The sequence below is a fragment of the Trichechus manatus genome, unplaced genomic scaffold (genome assembly GCF_000243295.1).
Source record: "Trichechus manatus latirostris isolate Lorelei unplaced genomic scaffold, TriManLat1.0 scaffold00163, whole genome shotgun sequence".
Lineage (NCBI taxonomy): Eukaryota > Metazoa > Chordata > Mammalia > Sirenia > Trichechidae > Trichechus > Trichechus manatus.
The window spans coordinates 1,985,051-2,006,806 of NW_004444099.1; the positions used below are offsets into that span (position 1 = coordinate 1,985,051).

Genomic DNA, 21,756 nt, shown 5'->3' on the forward strand with positions numbered 1-21,756 from the left:
GTGTGTGTGTGTGTGTGTGTGTGTGTGTATCTTGAGCTTTAGTAGATAGGCCAAAGAGTTTTCTAAAGTAGTTACATTAATATACACTCCCACCAGTAATTACAGGAGTTTCAACTGTACCACATTCTCATTAGTTATTAATATCTTCTGTCTTTTCAATATAGCCATTCTGGTGAGAGAGTAATGGTATTATCCCAATTTTTTAAAATTGAGATAAAATTCACATACCATAAAATTCATTCATTTTAACTATGAAGTGTACAATTCAGTGGTTTTTCATATGTTCACAATGTTGTACAACCATCATAACTATTTAATCCCAGAACATTTTCATCACACAGTACCCATTAAGCCATCACTCCACATTCCCTATCCTAATGTCTATTTTTTAAAAGCTTAAAACATCTCATCCAACATTATATCACAGGAATTGAGACAGTAAAGGTATTTGCACTGATATCAGGAGCAAACAGAAGGATAACCTCTACATTACTAAGATCTAGCATGGCTCTGAAGGTTCTAGTCAATGACTCCAGAAGAGAGAAAAATATAAATAGCAAAAACTTCCTGTTGAATGAAGATGATATACCTACTCCCCATAGAAAAACCAGAGGTATTGACAAAACACACACACACACACACACACACACAAAAAAAAAAACAAAAACAAAAACCAGAGTTCAGAAGGGCAATGGTTACATTCAAAATATAAAATATGTGAACATTAGCTAATTATATAATTAAACATTTTTTAAAACTTACTATAACTAAACCAATATCTCATTTCTTGATCACACTACTGGTTACACAGGTATGTCCAGCTTCTCAAAATTCATTAAAATACACCAGTACTATGAGTATACTTTTCTGTGTATATGTAACATTTCAATAAAAAGTTTTTAAAAACAAATCTGAAATAGTGGCCAAACTTTTTTTTTTTTTGGTGGGGGACAATAGTATAAAAATATTTTAAATAATAAATTACAATAATAATTTTTAACATGTGTAGATAAACAAAGCAATAGACTAAACCTAATAATAATTTACTATTTAAGAAGCTGGCATTTCTAAGTACTGGAGAAAGTATCAATTTTTTAATAATGACACAAAGGGAAAGCCTGGTCCCTACCTCATAACATGCAACTAAAATTCTAGATAGATTAATAATTTAAATATAAAGAAGACAGTAACAATAAGAAAAGTTAGGAGATGGGGAAAATCTTCCTAAACAAGAGGAAAAAGTGAGAAGCCATAAAGAAAAGATTTCTTTGACTACAATTTTAATAGCAAAAGATACCGTAACATAGTGTTTTTCAAATTACTGATCACAATCCATGAGTCCCAATATCAATTTAGTGTTTTGTGATGGGCTTTTCTTTTTTTAAGGAATAGTGTACAAAAAAATATGAATACAGTACATTTAGTAAAGTATTTCTATGTAAATCTTTTCATTCAGGTTTGTTTGTGTGAGTCTGTGTACAGAACATGATGTAAAATATATTTATTTCTTGACGTGTTTAGCAGTCAAAAAAGGTAAGAGAAATATTGACATAAATGAAGTCAAAAGTCAAATGATAAACTGGGAAAATATTCATTAACACATTTAAAGGGTTACTCATCCTAATGTAAAAGATATATCAAGTCAAAATGACTTTATACTGAGTTTAAAATGACTCAATAGAATAGTAAGCAAAAAATAGAAAAGTGAGCAAAAGACAGGAATAAACAATTCACCTAAGTGGAAATCCAAAGGGTCAAAAGCCGCTTAACTTTACTAGAAAATAAGAAACGAACCAAATGCAGTTTTTCCACCCATCCAATTGGTAAAAACAAGAAAGCAGAGATTTATGTAAATGATTTATAATGCAACATAACATTTTTAATAGGGAAAGTATGAAATAAACTACAGTATATTCATATTGTAAAATACTGTGCAACCATTACTCTATATATGATCTATTCACTGCATGGAAAGATATCCATAATATATCATTAACCCAAATGACATGCTGCTGAACCCTGTGTGATATATCATCCCCATTTCATTTAAAATACAGACATTTATCTTATGGAAAAAAAAAAATCTGGAAGGGTAAACCTAAAATGTTAATAGTAATTATCTCTGAAAATAGAATTGAGGAAAGGGTGAGTTTTGGTTTTTAACTTGATGCTTTTATTTTTACGGATATGCATATGCAAGTAAACTGGGACTTCGAAGTATACATTCCTCCCAGAGAAGATCTTGAGGTCTTTTAAGATTTATGTACCAAAAAGAATATCATCATATGACATTCTCTTTAATTAATGAACTAAATTAAGAGCACTAGACCTTTATTATTCTGATATAGCCCATGAGGTCTTTTTAAAACTCTGGGTACAATATGTCTATTAAGTACATGAAAACATGTCCTTAACATACTATCAACTACTAAAATCAGACTTTAAAGAGAAGAACAACTTCACAGATTAGATTTCAGTAGGGCTAGTTAGCTTTTCTGTTCTGTACCCTCAGAAATCACCACTGAACTCTTACAAACACATTTTACTAATAGTGAGTCTGTGTGTGTATATGCATGCATGTGTGTTAAGAAAATATTCTTGTTCAACAGCTTATGTTAACGTGCATTAAGAAAATATTTACTCTTGTTCAATTTACTCTAGTTTCGTAGTGAAACTGAGTGACCAGGGCAATTAGATTTAGTGGTGCTGGGGGTAAAAAGATCCAAGTTCAGGATATAACAAAAGCGAATCAACTGATAGGAAATTTAGAGGGCAGTGCATTTATGTTAATGGAGGAGGAACAACTCTGAAAATGAGGGTGAGAAGGTTGCACAACTTGAAGAATGTAATCAATGTCACTGAATTATACATGCAGAAACTGTTGAACTGGTGTGTGTTCTGCTGTGTATATTCTCAACAACAACAAAAATTAAATAAATTATTTTTTTAAAAAGTGAATCAGTAGATTGGGTGGATTGTACGGTATATAAATTATATCTCAATAAAGCTGTGACCCCACCCCCCAAAAGTGAATGAGCATGGACAAGTGAAGTGTTTGCCATTTACAAAATATATACCTCATCTCATTAAAAAAAGCATGATACATCTAAATAATGTACATACACATTTGTTTTTAAATAGAAATTTTGAAAAGAAACAAACCTAATTGCTATTAGTGGTTAATCCTGGAGAATAAGGACAGGGAAAGGAAAAGGGTAATAATCCTCAGGAATTTTATGACCCAGGACATGCTACTGGAAACCCTGGTGGTGTAGTGGTTAAGAGCTATCTATGGATGCTAACCAAAAGGTCGGCAGTTCAAATCCACCAGGCACACCTTGGAAATTCTATGGGGCAGTTCTACTCTGTCCTATAGGGTCACTATGAGTTGGAATCAACTCGATGGCAACAAGTCTGGTTTTTTTGGTTTTGGACATGCTACCGAGCCTGAACTTCAGGGTCCCTCCTTATAAAAGAGATGACATCACTGACTGTGATGGGCATTAGATATTATGGCTAAAGTCGTCAGCACAGCGAGGACTAACTATCAAGGAAAGAGAGCAGTATTATAATAATCCGTAAGGGCTATAATGCAAAGAATGTTAGCTGTATTATAAATACTTCTCACCTGCAAAAACTCATTTAATCCTCACATGTTGAGGTAGACACTGTTAAAGATAAGGTAAGTAGTTAAGCTGGAATTTAAATCCAAACTAGTCAACTCTACTGCCTTTCAATATAGCTCAGTACTTTGAAAAGGTGAGCTTATCGTATATGTAAGTGGGGAGAGGGGAGACCAGGCAAACAGAAATTAAGAGAAAAAAAAAGTGGAGGAGCCAGAACATAAAATTCAAATAAAAAGACATCTACCTAAATGGCCCTTGAATGTCCAAAAAGGTGCTCAAATGTAAGATAAATGCGAATTAAAATGACACTAAGATAACATTTTATACCTAATAAAATGGTAAGCATTAAAAAGTCTGTGTACACAGGCTCTTGGTTAGGCTGAGGGGATACGGACAGTTTAATACAATGCTGGCGAGAAGGAAACTGCTGCCATCACTGTTGAGGGCAATTGGGCAGCATGTCTAAAAATTACAAACGCAATCTACCCTTTGATATAGCAATCCTGCTTTCGGGAATTTAGCCACAGTTACACCTGTACATAATGACATCTGTTTTGACAGCTTTGCCTGTTATGTAACAAAAAAGTGAAAATACCCAAATGTCCATCTGTAGAAGACTTTTATTCCATTGTGATACATGCACACAATACTATGAGGCTATCAAAAAGAATGAAAAACATTTCCATTGCTAATAGACAAAGATATCCAGGATATATTGTTATGTAAAAAAGTATATAATTTGTATAGAAATGGTTAAATGAGAACCTAATTTGCGGTGTAAATTATCACCTTAAACACAATAAAATATTATTAAAAAAAAGAACTGGCCTAGACAGACAACTACGTTGGTCAGAATGGAATAAACCTTCCCAGCCTTTCAACAAAAAAAAAAACAAACAAAAATAAAAGAAGTATATAGAACCTGTATATGGGATGCTTTCTTACATATAAAAAGTATATATTTCCTGCATTTAAAAACCCTGGAAGGAGACAAAAGAAAATAATATAAGTGATGAGCACAAAGAGGGTGGGAGCAAGACCTAACAATGAGAAAGGGGAAGGGGTTTCGGAACTACTGAACTCAGATCTGACCAACAATTGTTTTGATTTTTTAACATTATTGCCTTCAAATTAAACCAAAATTGAGAAAGCTCTCTATGGAAAGATTTTTAGGATATACTAAGTAAAAAATGCAAAATGAAGAATAGTTTATGTACCATCAAATTACAGATAAAAGAATAAGGAAAAGGGTACAGAGTATATTTGAATTCGCTAATATTTGTTTAAAATATTTCCAGAAGAATATATATCAATGTCAAAATTTTTCTTACTAAAGTTGTACTCAGTGTTATGCTGGTAAGTGTTTAACAACCAGCTTGGGAAGCGGGGGAAGAAGCCCTGTTTTGTAATGCTGGCCAGTTTCTGTGGTGCAAATACTCCCACCGTGGTGGATTTTAAGCTACCAATGTGACCACACTGAACAAGAGTTGGGAAGAGATGTCAATAGCTGGTGAATTGGGAGGAGCTGGCTACATCATCCCACTGATTATACTAAGATTTTCTTGACTAATCTGCTTATTCCTAAACACCCATCTTGAACCAAAAAATACTGTAAACATATATCTTCAGAGAAGCCAATTCTCTGAAGTATACTGTTCCAAGACTGTTAGAATGGTGGCTGTTTGTCCCCCACCCAAGTTTCATCTACACTCAGGGGATACCACTCTAGCCACCTTCTTACTTATGTCTCTTCTCCTCCCACCCTCCTCCAACAATATCCTCTTCCTGATCCCCTTCTCTACTACCCCAAAAGGGCTCAAGGGTATAGTTTAAATGATAGGAAGTGATTGAAAAACCCATGGTCTTCGCTTTCCACACTATACCCATCCCAAGTTGCTTTGGGCCCCTTCTACGCCCTCTCAACTAACAAGCATGTTGAACTCTTAGATCAGGTCTGGGTCCAATGGTTCTCAAGCCCCTCCATTTTCTCATTTCTCCAGATTCCTATTATCCTGATACTCGTCCATCTACTCTTGAAGGAGCTCAAATGACGTTGAGTAAAGTGGAATTTTATTGACATGACTATGTCATTTTACCAGAATCTGATTTATATAGCCCTTTCCCAACAAACATACATTCCATACTTGCTATTTCCTGTACCAAGAAACAGGTGTTCAGACCGCATAGAAAAATAAAGCCATAATAGTCATAATAAGTATGTTCATCAGAGACATCGTCCAGTAAGAATGTTACTTTTATTATATCAGAGTTTCTCAATCTTTTTTTTTTTCATTTTTATCCCCTATCCCAGGCTTTTTAGATACTTTTTTCTAAATAGTCCTCTCCTGTGAAATTATAATACCACAGACACGCTGTTTATCTATGTCTTAGTCATCTAGTACTGCTATAACAGAAATACCACAAGTAGATGGCTTTAATAAAGAAAACTTTAAAATTTATCCTCTCAGTTTTGGAGGCTAGAAGTCCTAATTCATTGTGCCAGCTCCAGGAGAAGGCTTTCTCTTTCTGAGGAAGGTCCTCATCATCAATTTTCCCCAGTCAAGGAGCCTCTCAGCGCAGGAACACCAGGTCCAAAGGACATGCTATTCTCCTGGCTCTTGTTTCCTGGTGGTATGAGATCTCCTACTGCCCCTCACCCCCTGCTTCTCTGTTTGCTTCTTTCTTTCCTATCTCAAGAGATTGGTTCAAGACACAACGTAACCTTGTAGCTTGAGTCCTGCCTTATTAACATAACTGCCACTAATCCCATCTCATCAACATCATAGAGATAGGATTTACAACACACAGGAAAATCACATCAGAGGACAAAATGGCAGACAACCACATAATACTGGGAATCATAGCCTAGCCAAGTTGATACACATATTTCTGGGGGACACAATTCAATCCATAATAATCTGTTTATACACTATGACACCATTGTAATATTTAAGATTTTTTGCACCCTCCCAAAACAGTTTTTACCCTCCATTGAGAATGGGTGAGATAAATAAACCAAGCGCTTGTGGAAAAGGTAATTCCATGAACTAACATGTAGAGGACACCAAGGAGCAGCCCACCTAAGCAGAAGTGACACTCTCAGGACCTATGTTCCCAATCTAAAAACTGAGTCAGTTTGGGAGAAGAAATTCAAGGAGAATTAATGATGCCTTCACTAATGTTGACTTTAAAACCATGCGATCATGCACGAAACTATTTCACCCTCACACTAACCCTAATAAGAACTAGGAAGGCTACCCACTGCTCCACAGCCAACCGTACAGTGCTCACAACTACTTGCTAACAATAACAAGTTTAAACCAAAAGGAAAGATGGAATGGCTACCGACCAAAGTTCCACCCAAGGAGAATTCTCAAATAAATGTTTAATGTAAAAAAAAAAAAAAAGCCTCTTCAAAGTGGAACCTGTAAAACAACTACCTTATTTTCCTAGCACAGTGAACCTGACCACCAATTTTCCTTACCTCCCCTCCCTTTTTTAGGGATAAAAAGAAGACATCTACACAACCAAGTTTTGTGGTCCTAATATTCATTGGGAAATCCTGGTGTTGCAGTGGTTAAGAGCTACAGCTGCTAATCAAAAGGTTGGCAGTTTGAATCCATCAGGTGCTCCTTGGAAACCCTATGGGGCAGTTCTACTCTGTCCTATAGGGTTGCTATGATTCGGAATCCACTCAGCGGAAACAGGTTTTAACATTCGGTGAGCTTTGCCTCTGATCTCCCTTCTTCAGTCTCCTTGAAGTCACCAGGTAAGGGATTCAAAGGCCACAGAAAGGCAGGGCCATGTGTCCCAGAGAGGTGAGTCTCAGAGACCTGAATCTGCACCGAATCGCATCTGCCCTATCTCGGGAAATGCTGGTGGCTTAGTGCTTAAGTGCTACCACTGCTAACCAGAAGGCTGGCAGTTTGAATCCACCAGGCGCTCCTTGGAAACTCTATGGGGCAGTTCTACTCTGTCCTATAGAGTCGCTATGAGTCTAATGGACTCAACAGCAACGGGTTTGGTTTGTTTTTGGTTTTGCCCTACCTTGGAGCCATCTGGCCTTCTGGCTCTTCCACGCCTGGGCCGGACAGGAGCCATGGTGGAGACCTCAGAAATTTCCCAATGGTCTTCACTAGATTGAGACTTCTTTTCTATTCTAATTTTTTTACTCCTACACCCCAAAAAACTCCACCCACTTTTGGCCACAGGCTCTTAGAACTCAGAGCAAATCCTTTAATTTGAGGGTGGGGCAAAGTGACGGGAAAAAAAAAAATCCCAATGCGGGTGGAGTAGGTTCCAACTTGCAGCTACCCTATAGGGGAGAGTAGAACTGCCTCATAGGGTTTCCAAGGCTGTAAATCTTTATGGAAGCCAACTGCCACATCTTTCTCCCACAGAGCAGCTGGCTGGCCGGTGGGTTCCAAATGCCTACCTTTTGAGTAGCAGCTGAGCGCTTTAACCACTGTGCCCCTAGGGCTCCTTGAAGTGAGGAAACGAAGCTATTATTAGGAGAGACAACTCAAAGAATGCATAGGTTGAAGACTGGTTCCCACTTAGTAGAAATCACTACTAACCTGAGGAGCTAAACCTCTCTAATCCCAGGTAACCAGCCATAGACCTCTTCCTCTGTGGTTATAACCAAAAAACCAAACCGGTTGCCCTTGAATCAATTCCGACTCACAGCGACCCTATAGGACAGAGTAGAACTGACCCATAGGGCTTCCAAGGAGCAGCTGGTGGATTCGAACTGCCGACCTTTTTGTTAGCAGCTGGACTCTTAACCACTATGCCAACAGAGTTTCCTCTGTGGTTATCAGCCAGTACAATTGATTTCCAGTCCAAAAAAAAAAAAAAAACCTTTTAATGACACCAACTCTACCTAAGCCATCATCTTACCAACTTGTCTCCTTATTCAATTATCTTAAACTTCTACTGGCAATGTTGTAATTGAGCTTTCAATCTTCAAATTCCTTAAATATCATAGACTTACCCTGCTGGTTTGCAGACCCCCAAGGGGCTTTTATTTCTCCTGAAAAGTTTCTAAACCCTAGGTCACCACTGGAGCTGCATTCTCAGGCCTCTCAACTTTAGGTTTGCCCCTCTGAATGTACTCCTTGAACTCTGGAGTCCTCAAAGATTCTAAATCGAAACTCACAGCCTTTTCATTCTTCATACTTTTCATGCTTAAGGTTTTAATAACCAACTCTGGTGTTGAGTGTATTATTCGTTATACCCCTTACATACCTTAACTATTTCATTTTTTTCTTTTTATAAGAACATAGACTTTGCAGGAGTAAGATAGATGTTGATTGCTCCCTCAGCTCCACCGATTACCAACCATGTGGCCAAGAGCAAGTCCTTGCTCTATGGAGCTTCTTTGAACCTCAGTTTTCTTAAGGCAAAGCAGGGCTAATAAGAATACTTACTGAACAGGTTTATTGTGAGGATTCAATGAAGCTGTGTATTTACATATATTGTTAGATCTTAATGTGTGTTGAAATGAATTGACTAAGAGATAAACGCATGTCAGGTACTTCTTCCTTTGCTACTTGTCCTTCAACATATAACAAAACTGATAATTCCAGTCTCAAATCCATAGTTAAGAAAAGAATAATAACTAATAGCTGTTATTTATGTAAAAGGAGTCCGAGTGGCGCAGTGGTTAAAGCACTCAGCTGTTAACCTAAAGGTCAGTGGTTCGAACTCACCAGCCACTCCGTGGGAGAAAGATATGGTAGTCAGCTTCTGTAAAGATTTAAAGCCTTAGAAACCCTATGGGGCAGTTCTACTCTGTCCTATAGGGTCTCTATGAGTCAGAATCAACCTGAATGCAATGGGTGTTATTTACGTATGGAGCATTTACTACTTGCCAGGTGTCACTATGAGCACTTTATAGGAATGATCTCATTTGCTTTTCCTACTTAGATAAGTGGCATTAATATCTGCATTCTTCTGAAAAAGGGATTTCTGATAAGGTTTAGAGAGATTAAGATCAATAATCTCCTTACTTTGCTGTGTAAACTTTCACTCAAAACACAATAAAATATTATTTTTTAAAAACTCAATAATCTCAGAGCCAGGACTCAAACCTCAATCTCTCTCAAAAAAAAAAAAAAAAAAAAAAAAAATCCTATGTATTTAACCCCTAGGCACCGTTCTACAGGTAAAGGTGGAACAGCAAACAATCAGTATTAACATTTACAAAGAATGCTAGTAGTTACTAAAGTAGAACACTATTCCTTTGGTAGTTTCTTAGATTGTGAGAATTATCATCTTTCTGAACCCAGTGGCCTACCTTTATTTGTTTGTGAAAGATATTAATTTTGAGTTGTAGCAGTAGAGCATTGCTATGGAAAATACTATCATTAATTGTAATTGTCTCATTATGCAAACCCAAAGGATTTAATGTGCTTTATTTCCACTAGACTTTTCTTAAAAAAAAAAAAATTAGAAGACTTAAAATAGTCTAATTTAATTAATTAATGTAGTGTTTTTTTTCACATACTGCTTGGCAAGTTGAGGATTAAAAAAAAACTATATCTGAAACCAATACATATATACTAGATTCACATCAAGTGATTAAGGAATGTAGGTGAACTTAGGATAGAACTTAGTCCTTGACAAGGTTACTGTCTGTTTTTCCTCCAAATGCTCCTTTCACTATCACCCTCCTCATTTCTGGATGATCCTGATATGTCTTAACCTTTTTGCCTAACTTTGTCCTCAAAATTTCTGATTCCATATAATGAGGAGACTAAGATCCAGTGAAAACTTTATCAATACAAAATAATGGCCCAAATATGAATTGACATATTAATATGTTGAAAACCTTCAAATTAAAAGGAAAAAGTACAAACTGTAGATGACCTAATTCAATCAGACAAGATTCAATCACACTTTTTCACAATGCAGTTTAGAAGCACTCATACTGTCAGGCTCACTGATAGAAGGCGGGCACCAAAAATCTGGTTATTTTATTTTCAAATAGGACTTAAATGCTGCTCAAGATTTCTAGAGATTTGTCCTGTGAAGTTCAATCCTGTTTTCCACTACAAAGCAGGGCCACTTGGGTTTAGCCGCTATCAAGTCATCCTGCCTGGAATGTTTCCCCCATGATCAAAGATAATATTCAGTGACCTTGTATCACCTAAATCCACCCTGAAGGCCATCAGATAACTACTTAACTCATGATCCTACAAGGCACCAATAAAAGTTTTGACTTTTCCTTCTTTTCTACTTGCTCATATGGCCTTGGGCCTCTAGCTGGTTCCTCTAGTTTTTCCCCCTTGAACAACAACAAAAAAGTCTATCTCTTTCTAGACTTTCTAAGAACATATGCTCCAAGAATATTGAGTATTTACTCACAGTCAGCACTCAGCTGGTGATGATATGCAGAGGTATTTACACATTCCTAACAGAAAATCAGACAGCATTCTGGAGCCAAAGTTTTAAGATCCCTTCTGGCTTCTTCCCCACAGGCTATAACAAGCTTCAGTCTTTTTTATCTTAAGAAAACAAAATCTTCCAAGAGTATTTCGCTCCCACCCTATCTCACTGCACCCTTTACAACTAAACTCTTCCAAATACTTGTCTGCAATTGCTGTCTATCTCTCACATTCTCTTCAGCCCAGTATAATTTAGGCTTCTGCCCCACCCAAGGTTCCATTGAAACTGCTCATGATTCACCAATGTAGTGTTAACTACAAAATCCAATGGACTTCTATGGAGGGGACATGGTTCCCTGCTCTGAACCACATCCACAAATCCATATACAATTTTACTATGAAAAGCATAAGGAAGAAACTGTAATGATAAAAAACGGGCACCATAATAAAACTATCATATACTGAGTAATCAATAAAAAAAAATTCAATGGACTTCTAGATTCTATTTTCATCTTACTTCATTTCTTTTGATAACCATTGCTCACTTCTCCTCCTGGGGCCCAGGTGGCACAGTGGTTAAGCGTTTAGCTGCTAACCAAAATGCTAGCAGTACAAATTCACCAGTCACTCCTTGGAAACCCTATGGGGCACTCTACTAGGTCCTATAGGGTCGCTATGAGTTGGAATCGACTTGACGGCAACGGGGTTTTTTCCCTACGATCATCCCTACAATTTTCTACCCATTATTTCACCCTTCCTTGCTGACTCCTCTGCCCACTTGTACGTGATGTACATGACGGTATTCCTCTTTGCCTTCTTCTCTCCATTCTTTCCATTTATCCACATGCTTGGCTTCAGTCTACACCTATTTGCTGATGACTCCCACATCAAAACAAGATCTCTATGCTGAACTCCAAACTCAGTCAACTACCAACTGCACATCTTCACCCAACAAAAGTCTAAAAGAAAATGGGCTACCCCTCCCCCAGAACTGCTCTCGTAATCACTCATGAGTCTTCTCAGAATCCTCCAACTTTCAACACCCAAATTCAGCCACCAAGTAAAGTCTACTTACTTATACCCCTTTCATCTGTCCTATTCCCCAATCTTAGTGCTTTTTCTCCTTCAGTACATTCATTCAGTAAATATTTATAGAACACACATAACATGCTTGAGGACCTGAGGATATCAGGGTTAACAGAACTGACAAGGTACCAGCTCTTATGGAGATTATACTCTAGTGGTTGTTAGACTCTTACCTTCTTTCATCTCTTGCCCATAATGGATTAGTCTCTCCGTTAGTAAATACCACACCCAATCCTTCCTACTGTTCTAAGAAAGCGCTGTCCAATAGAATACAATAGCCCACAGATAAAATTTTAAATTTTTTAGTAATCATATTTTAAAAAGGTAAAAAGAAACAGGTGAAATTAATTTTAATAATACATTTTAAGCCAACATATCTAAAACCTTGTCATTTCAACATGTAATCAACATAAAAAAGCATTAATGAGATATTTTACATGTTTTTCCATATGAAATCTTTGAAATTAGTATGTATTTCTCTATCTATAACACATCTCAATTTGGATGCTAAATTTTCAACTGTTAAAGTAAAATGTAGTGTACCGAATCAATAAAATTGGATTTAATGAGAAAACACACTGCTTCAGTTTATTTTAAATTGATTAAAACAAAATGATAAAGTCAGTTCCTTAGGTGCACTACCCAAATTTCAAGTATTAGACAATGCAGTATTAGGAGGTTCACTCTAAAATGCGCATCTCATTGCTTTAGGCTGCGCTCCCATACTTGGCTAAACATCAGCATCTCTGAGGGGAGTTTTAGAAAACCACAGATTCTAAACCAGGCCCTGCAAGGTTCCCTTAGGTTTTAAGGCATAAAAACCCTACAAAGATTCGAAGGACAGTTTGGCAAGGGAACCTGGGAACCACTAACATCCAGAGCAGAATTTATATTTTTCAGTCCAGCATACAAGTCCTCCAATTCCCTGGCCAGGCCAAATTTTACCTAATGTATCTGCTACCAGTCTATCCTTACACCAGCCCCACCCCCAGCCTTGCCCAAGGCTTCCACCAGACTATTTCAAGCAGCCAGGTCTTCTGTAGCAACTTCATCTTAGAATGCCCTTTGGTCATTCAGCCCTTCCCCATCCAATTTGCCCAGCAAACACTATTCATCTCTAGTTTTTATGGGAGGACAGGTGACCTGCAGAATCAGGCTTTCCTTAACCATTCCCCAGGCTCACCCAGATAAAACTTAACACTCCTCTCTTATACTCTCTGCACAGATCTTTATCATATCAAGGGATTACATTCTTTTTTTCAATGCTGTCTTCCCATCCAGAACTGTAGTACCCCAAGGACAGATCTGGGTGGTTGTCTCCTAGGCTCAAAAAAATCTGTCTTATATTGGGAACAATTGAAATCTGAATATGAACTGGATATTAGATGATAGTAGGGAATTGAAATAATGGTATAATTGTATAGAATGCTCTTGTTTAGGAAATTCAACATTAAGGATGATGCCCACAACTTACCAAAAGCCTCTAAAAAAAAGACAATTATTGAATTGAGATAATGAGTATATGGGTGTTTATTGCATCATTCTCTCAACTTGTTTAATGTTTCAAATTTCTCATTTATAAAGTTGGATGTTTGTTTTAGGGATAAATGAATGAACACACAAATGAATTTAAAAGAAACACGGATCGTCCATGGTGGTTTAATCTGGGGGGATGCTCAACTCTATTTCTCTTCATTCTCAAGTATTGTTTTAGAACAACGAAATAAAGAGGCCCCTCTTTTTTCTATATAACACTTTTTCCAATACTTGTTTTCAGAAGGTAACTCTTCTGTATCCAGATACTTCAAATGGCAGAATTTGTTAGGAAAAGTTATTTTAGATCTACTTCTCTTCTAGTCCTTTATTGCCCCCTGTAAGCAAGTCTCCAGGATGTAAGCAACACTAGACTCCTTCCTCACCCAGCAGCACTCAGTCTGTACACACAACACCCTTCCCCTTAACCAGTGCTCTGGACTTTTTCTATCTAGGTAGCAGGCTGTAACTCCTATTCTAATGCATGACTCAGTCTTGGCAAATCGGGAAGAGAAACCAAGATAAGCACTTACAGGCAGAGCTATGAAGCTAAGAGGTGTTACACAACCATAAAAATTGCCTAAATATTTCAGCTACTAATTCCTACATTTCTTTTAACTGGTGACTATTTCATGGACATTATTGTAACAATAAATGTTTGGTGCTGGTAGGTTTTTTGCTATATGAGCTATTTTTCCTTTTTTATCTTCTTTTCCTCTATTGATTTAAAAGGTATACACTACTCTATTTTCGTTTTACTGGTGATTTTCTTTATGTCTTTAAATAATATTCCTAGATCCACCATTTTCAATTTATCAAAATCTCAATGGATATCTACTTACATTGGCCCAAAAGGAAGTATAAAATAAATTAAAATGAAAAGAATCAGATAGCAAAGAAGTAATATACCATGATCCAATTTTTATAATAACAATAAATGCTATTAGTCATAGAACATAAACCAAATATATATTACTTGTGGGAGGGGGGGCTTTTACTTTCTGCATTAAACACTTGTATAATGTTTAATTAATTTGTTTAATGATCTTAAATAATATTATAATACCCGTACCCGTTGCCATCGAGTTGATTCCAACTCATAGCAACCCTATAGGACACAGTAGAACAGCCCCATAGGGTTTCCAAGGCACGGCTGGTGGACTCAAACTGCCAACCTCTTGGTTAGCAGCCAAGCTCTTTACCACTGTGCCATCAGGGCTCCAATTTTATAATAAACATGATTATTTTTAATAATCAGAAACAAGATAACAATTTTGGGAAAAAAAACTTTTTGAACTACATGCCCTTAACCAAGAATCTCTCTTCTACGCATTTATCTTATAGAAATCATCCCATAAGAACTATTATCAGAACACCAAAGACACAAGGAAAATATTAGCCCAAGGAACAGAAAGGACCACATGAACCAGAGACTCCATCAGCCTGAGACCAGAAGAACTAGATGGTGCCTGGCTACTACCAATGACGGCCCTGACAGGGAACACAACAGAAAGTCCCTGATGGAGCAGGAGAAAAGTGGGGTGCGGAACTCAAACTCTAGTAAAAAGACCAGACTTAATGGTTTGACTGAGACTGGAAGGACACTGGAAGATATGGCCCCCAGACTCTCTGTTAGCCCAAAACTAAAACCATTCCCAAGACCAACTCTTCAGACAAAGATTAGACTGGACTACGGGACATAAAATGATACTTCAAGTAGATACATGAGACTAAATGGGCAGCTCCTGTCCGGAGGTGACATGAGAGGGCAGAGAGGGTCAGGAGCTGGTTGAATGGACATGGGAAATCTGGGGTGCAAGGAGGAGTGTGCTGTCAGAGTATAGTGAGAGCAATTAGGGTCATATAACAATGTATGTATAAATTTTTGTATGAGAAACTAACTTGAACTGTAAACTTTCACTTAAAGCACAATTAAAAGAAAAAAGAAAAAAACTATTATCAAGGATGCATACAGAAATAGTAAACCTTTAGGTAGAAGAGCAAGGGAATGATGATCGTAAAATTAGGAGAGAAATTTCTTCTCAGGGATTGGAAGGAGATGAGATGGGAAGGAGTCACACACAATATTGTAGAACACAGCAGATTCTACAGTATTGGCAATATTCCATTTCAAAACCCGACTGGTGTTTAAGAGTGTTCATTTTTCAATAATTCTTAACTGTACAAATACGCTTTATATAGACTCTTGTATGTGTATTTCAGAACTTTAAAAAAAGTAATAAAAAAGCACATGTCAAAACACTATTATAGTATGATAAGATTTTATATATATCCTTGTATATGCAACAAAAAAGGTCTGAAAGAATGTAAGACAACTACTAATATAGGTCCATCTGGGTAAGTAGGGGGAGGTGATTTGTCCACAACAAATAAATTTACAATGAAAGAAAAAGATACTTAAAAATAAATGTCTAAAAGGTCATCTACTTGGACTTCCATTATATGAGATAAAACACCAGAATATATGTTGCCACCACTGTTTCATATATTTCATATCACAAACAAAATGCCATATATGAAAATGAATGCAATATTTTAAAATTATAAGTGATTATAACCATACGGAAGAGGAATTTCTGCCATTCCTCTAAAGTATTTGTTTGCCAGCTAGAAGCAGGCAAATTCAGATCCAGGACTACAATACTCTTGTTGTTAGCTGCCATTGTGTCAGCCCTCCACCCACTGGGATCACATGTGCAAGGGAACAAACGCTGCCCAGTCTCCATGGATTGTTGCTGATCCAATCATTGTGATTCATAAGGGTTTTCATTGGCTGATTTTTTGGAAGTAGATTGCCAGGCCTTTCTTCCTACTCCATCTGGGTCAGAAAGCTCTGCAAAAACCTGTTCAGCATCATAGCAACATGCAAGCCACCAGTGACAGGTAGCTGTTGGCTGCACATGAGGTGTATTGGCTGGGAGTTGAATCTGGGTGACCATATGGAAGGCAAGAATTCTACCACTGAATCACCAAAGTACCAACATGACCCTCTTTAGCTCCTCATAAAAATCTTAAGCATCATAAACCTTAAATCCAATAAACGAAAAGGAAAGACATTAAATCAGAAATGGGGTATAAGATTCTGAAGTCCATAGTTCCCAAAAGATTGATGTTACACAATAAAAAAGAACAACAATGAATTTTAAAAATCATACAACCAAAGTAGGTTGGAAAGACCAACACAGATAAGTTTTTTAATGAAAATAAACAAAAATAAACAGAAAATGACATGGTTTCCTGTCTATGAACACTGTTACCAATCGATGTTTCTAGCCTGGATTTTATGAATTACAAAGTGACAATCTGACCCTAAAATACCTCTATGCTTTACCTTTCTGGAATGCTGCCCAGCAGACTTTTGTGGCCTGTTCTTAAACCATTTTGATGTCTGCTAACAAATGAGATGACAACAGCAGAAACTAATGGTAGTTTTGAGAACACAAGGCTCTTCAGCATGAAGAAGCCTCAGCAGATGTTATACATTTGGACCTTAATAATGAAGCAATTGCTACAAGGCCTTTTGATATTTTACTTGCAAAACTGATTCAAGCAAATCCGTTTCAGAAATAGCAATCATGTGGGACTAAAACCTGGATTAAATGTGGTAAACAAACGACTCTTGCCAGGGGTGAGGAGTACATTGCTAGTAGAGATTCAAATAGTATCTAAATTGGAGATTAGTTTTTCCATTTCATTAAAGAATGTTGTTGGGATTTGGATCAGGATTGCATTATATCTATAGATCGCTTTGGGTAATACTGACATTTTCACAATGTTAAGTCTGCCAATCCATAAGCATGGAATGTTTTTCCGTTTATGTAGGTCTCTTTTTGTTTCTTGCAGTAGTGTTTTATAGTTTTCCTTGTGTAAGTCTTTTATGTCCCTGGTTAGGTTTATTTCTATATCCTTTTGGGGGCTATTGTAAATGGTATTGTTTTCTTGATTTCCTTTTTGGAATTCTCCTTGTTAGTTTAGAGGAACCCAAGTGATTTTTGCCTGTTGATCTTGTACCTGCCACGTTGCTGAACCCTTCCATTAGTTCCAGTAACATTCTTGTGGAGTCTCTGAGCTTTTTTATGTATAGGATCATGTCACCTGCACATAAGGGTAGTTTTATTTCTTCTTTTCCAATTAGGATACACTTTATTTCCCTTTCTTGCCTTATTGCTCTAGCTAGGACTTCCAATATAATATTGAATAAGAGTGGTGATAAAGGGTATCCTTGTCTTATTCCCATTCTCAACGGGAATGCTCTCAATCTTTCTCTGTTGAGAATAATGTTGGCAGTTGGTTTTGTATATTTGCCCTTAATTACGTTGAAGAATTTCCCTTATAGTCCTATTTTGCTGAGAGTTTTTAATCAGGAAAGGGTGTTGGATTTTATCAAATGCCTTTTATAAATCGATTGAGATGATCATGTGATTCTTTTCCTTTGTTTCATTTGTTTCATTTATGTGGTGAATTATGTTGATTGATTTTCTAATGTTGAACCATCCTTGCATCCCTGGTATGAATCCCATTTGATCATGATGTATTATTATTGTTTTTATTTTGATACAATGTTGAATTCTATTGGCTGAAATTCTTATGTCTATATTCATAAGGGATACTGTTCTGTAATTTCTTTTTTTTTTTTCCTGTGGTGTCTTTACCTGGCTTTCGTATCAGGGTGATGTTAGCATCACGAAATGAGTTGGGGAGTATTCCTTCCTCTTCTATGTTGTCAGAAAGTTAGAATAGTATTGGTGTCAGCTCTTCTCTGCATATTTGGTAAAACTTCCCAGAGAAGCCATCTGGGCTGGAGCTTTTTTTTGTTGGTAGTTTTTTGATGACACCCTCAATCTCTTCTTTTGCTATGACTCTGTTTAGATATTCTACCTATATTCGTGTTAGTTTAGGTAGGTAGTGTGTTTCTAGAAATTTGTCCATTTTTTCTAGGTTTTCAAATTTGTTGGGGTACAATTTTTCATAATACTCTGTTATGATCCTCTTTATCTCAATTGCTTCTGTTGTAATGTCACCCATTTCATTTCTTATTTTGGTTATTTGCATCTTTTCATTTTTTTTCCTTTGTCACTCTGGCCAGTGGTTTGTCATTTTACTGCTCCTCTAAAAGAACCAACTTCTAGTCTTGTTGATTCTTTCTATTGTTTTCTGTTTCAATTATTTCTGCTCTGATCTTTATTATTTCTTTTCTTCTAGTAACTGTGGTCTTCTTTTGATGCTCCTGTTCTATTTGTACAGGTTGTCAGGGTAAGTTATGGATTTTGGACTTTCTTCTTTTTTGATGTGTACATTTATTGTTATAAATTTTCCTCTCAGCACTGCTTTTTCTGTGTCCCGGAAGTTTTGGTATATTGTATTTTCATTCTCATTCAATTCTAAGAATTTTTTTAATTTCATTTTTTAATTTCTTCTATTACCCAATAGTTTTTAAGTAAGGTGTTATTCAGTTTCCATGTATTTTATTTTTTCCCTTCTCTTTCTGTTATTGATTTCTAGTTTTAGTCTTATGGTCAGAGAAGATGCTTTATATTATTTTGATTGTTTTTAAATTTATTGAGGCTTGTTTTATGGTCTAAAATATGATCTATTCTGGAGACTGATCCACGTGTGTTAGAGAAGAATGTGTATTGTACTGCTGTTAGGTGGCATGTTCTGTATATGTCTATGAGATTGAGTTGGTTGATTGTGTTATTTAGATTTTCTGTATCTTTGCTGAGTTTCTTTCTAGTTGCTCTGTCCATCATTGAAACTAATCTCTAAATTTATATGTAAAGGAAAGAGGCCCCAAATAGTAAAGCAATATTGAAGAAGAACAAAGTAGGAGGCCTCACACTTCCCGATCTCAAAACTTACTAGACAGCCACAGTCATCAGAACAGCCTGGTACTGGTTCAATGACAGACACGTAGACCAATGGAATAGAATTGAAAACCCAAAAATAAATCCATCCGTCTATGGGCAGCTGATCTTCGACAAAGGGTCGAAATCCATTCAATGGGGAAGAAACAGTCTCTTTAACAGATGGTGCTGGCAAAACTGGATATCCATTTGCAAAAAAACGAAACAGGATCCATACCTCACACTATGCAACAAAAACTAACTCAAAATGGATTAGGCATCTAAATGTTAAAGCCAAAACTATAAAGATCTTGGAAGATAATATAGGAACAAAGCTAGCTTTCAGCACAAGCAGCCTATTAAACACAACTAAAAATACATGAACAACAAAAGATAAATGAGATAATTAGGACCTCCTCAAAATTAAATATTTATGCTCATCAAAAGACGTTACCAGAAGAGTAAAAAGAGAACTGACAGATTGGGAAAAAAATCTTTGGCAATGAATATCTGACAAGGGTCTAATACCTAAAATATATAGAAAACTTCAGCAACAAAAAGACAAATAATCCAATTTTAAAAAATAGGCTAAGGGCATGAACAGACACTTCACCAAAGAGGATATTCAAGCAGCCAATACATGAAAAGATGCTCAGGATTATTATCCATTAAAGAGATACAAATCAAAACAACAGTGAGATACCATCTTGCCCCTGCAAAAATGGCTATGATAAAAAAAACAGAAAACAACTAATGCTGGTGAGATTGTGGGGAGACTGGAACACTAATACACTGCCAGTGGGATTAAAATGATACAACCACTATGGAAAATGTTATGGCGCTTCCTGAAAAAGCTAGCAATAGAAATACATTATGATCCAGCAATCCCACTCCTAGGTAGATATCCAACAGATACAAAAGCAGCGATGCGAATAGACATATGCACACTTATGTTCATTGTAGCAGTATTTACAATATCAAAAAGATGGAAACAACCTAAGTGTCCATCAACAGATGAATGGATAAACAAATTGTGGTACATACACAAATGGATTACTACACAACTATACAGAAAAATGAGGAGTCCACGAAACATCTTACAACATGGATGAATCTGGAGGACATGATACTGCATGAAATAAGCCAATCACAAAAGGACAAATATTGTATGGTCCCACTATTGCAGTCAAGAATAGATACACACATAGCAACCTTCTTTGATATTTGCCAGAGATGGAAGGGGAGGGGGAGGAGGAATCATTTTCTAAACAGTAGATACTTGTTATTTTTGGCAAAGGGAAAGGCAATATCAAATATGGGTGAAGTCTGCACAATTGGACCAAATAACATCTAAGACCTTCTAATGTGAACAAGTAATTGAAGAACAGAGCAAAGAGCAAGTTTTGGGTCAGTAATAAATGAGACCAATGATGCAAACTACTAAAAGGGAAGTGTCAGCGACATTCAAAACAAACATAAAATAAGAAAATAAAATACTCTCATTAAAATATTGTATTGCTTCATGGAAATATTTCTGAATGGGGAAGGGTGAGACAAGTATACAATTCCGCTGAAAAATATGGAAATGTCTCGGAGAAAATAATCCAAGGCTGAACTTCAGAGGAAAAAGTGTTGAAAAGGAATTTGAAGCGGCAGCAGGCAAACAATCACTCAGCAATGAACTTGTACTAGAAAAAACACAACTACACTAACAAGGAAGTAATCTTCTTTCTATGTCTCATGAAAAACTCACCATGAGCTGACCTTATGCATCATTATGTTTAGTTCTTAGAAGTGAAAACCTAGCTGATGAAAGTGGTGGAATCCATCAAGCCTGGCATACTTTAGATGATTTACATTGAACTTCTACACACCTTACCCTTTGCCTAGGATGCCTGCAGGGTTTTACTAATTATGTGACAGACACATCAGAGGCTAACCATGGTCTGATGCAAAAGTCTTCTGCATAAGCTTAGTTAAGTAAGTTATTAAGTGGCCATCTGTGTTTTCTGTTTAAGCTGTTGAGAGGATCTCAAGGTTAGAAGAGACCTTGAAGGGCATCCAGTCCGCCCACCCCTGCCAGGTATGAGCTCTCTCTGCAACACCTCTATTAAGTGATTCATCAACCTTTGTTTAAGTACCTAAAGTAACCAGAAACTGCCTCCAAACAGTTCAGCATCCTGTTTCCTCCTACCTTTCACCCATCAGTCTTACTATTATTATTCTGGGAGGCCAAGAAGACAAGTCAAAACACTCAGT

General features: G+C 36.7%; 1 protein-coding gene across 2 annotated transcripts in view; it reads right to left on the reverse strand.

Moving 5' to 3' along the window:
* TET1 (tet methylcytosine dioxygenase 1) overlaps positions 1–21,756 on the reverse strand; it is a 116,692-nt gene that overhangs the window by 49,917 nt on the left and 45,019 nt on the right. The gene's annotated exons all lie outside the window — the stretch shown is intronic.